Source organism: Poecilia latipinna, unplaced genomic scaffold (assembly GCF_001443285.1).
Source record: "Poecilia latipinna isolate Pla-1442-1.1 unplaced genomic scaffold, P_latipinna-1.0 Scaffold5020, whole genome shotgun sequence".
NCBI classification, from domain to species: domain Eukaryota; kingdom Metazoa; phylum Chordata; class Actinopteri; order Cyprinodontiformes; family Poeciliidae; genus Poecilia; species Poecilia latipinna.
In genome coordinates, this window is record NW_015117636.1 from 1 (window position 1) to 1,170 (window position 1,170).

The 1,170-nt window shown below is 39.9% G+C and overlaps 1 long non-coding RNA gene across 1 annotated transcript; it reads right to left on the reverse strand.

Annotated features, from left to right (window-relative positions):
• Positions 1 to 83: 83 nt before the first annotated feature.
• LOC106943233 (uncharacterized) lies at positions 84 to 1,170 on the reverse strand. Its single transcript, XR_001423863.1, has 2 exons — positions 800 to 1,170; positions 84 to 288 (listed from the first exon to the last, which is right to left on the reverse strand). It is a non-coding gene; the product is annotated as an uncharacterized LOC106943233 (long non-coding RNA).

Here is a 1,170-nt window from a genome sequence, read left to right on the forward strand (position 1 = left end):
GGTCAGGGAAGGATTTAAAGATGTCCTGGCACCTGATTGGAGAGTCATGGAGGTTCTGGATCTGGGAAGCTCTCTCCAGCTGCTTCACCTCATGTTGGGTATTAACCTCTTCACTCCAACCCTCTGTGATGTAGAGATCAGTGTAGATCCTGTTGAGGAGGGTTCTGCTTCCTGTTACATCACTTCCTGTTACATCACTTCCTGTTACATCACTTCCTTCAGTCACACATTCACATCTCCTCCTCAGACTGATCTTATGTTCCTTTAGAACCTCCTGCAGACCAACATCTGCTGAAACAGAAGAAACAACTGCATTAAAAACATGACGATGATTAATCTGTGTGAAGCTGACACCCCACCCACGTCAAAAAATCCAGCAAATAGTCTGAATGGTTAGTGCTCTGTTTGTGCAGGTTTGTGTCGTTAAAATTTTCGTTTGTGCAGTTTTGGTTTCTGAGATATTAAAATTTAGGTCATCCAGAGTTCACCATCCCCCATATTGCTCCAAAACAAACCAAAGTGGGCTAGTTCGTTAGTGCTCCATTTGTGCAGGTTTGTGCCATTAAAACTGTCGTTTGTGGAGCTTTCGTCTTTGAAATATTAAAAGTTATAATTTTGGCCGATGACATCACCATCACCCCATCTTGCTCCAAAACAAACCAAAATTCTTTGTTTAAATTCTTCAGATTTTCAGCTGATGTACAATGTGTACCTTCTTTTGTTTTGAACTTCAATAAAGACTTAGAACAAGAAGAAATTTGTCTCATTTCAAGAAATGTTTTAAGATAGCACTGTTCACCAATATAGTTTTCTTTAGACCGGTCACTCCTCATAGAGGGACAGACGGATCCTGCAGGTTCTGCTCTCAGTCTGAGGTTCTGATCTCTGAAACACAAAATATTATTCAGATCAATTACTGAGAAACTCTGAGATAAAAACACTAAAGAAGATCAGGGGCCTCGTGCATAAAAGACACTAAAACTTGGAGGACAGAAAAATTTAGAAAAGTTCGGCGCACAAAAAAATCGGATGCATAAAACCTGCTGACCTTTCCTTTATAAATCCTAATTTATAGGAAATAAAGCAGCTGCTGGTCGGCCTGTTGCCTCCATAAATACATATTAATGTAAATTAGTATAAATACCCAGAAGTCTGCCACCATGTGAAGCA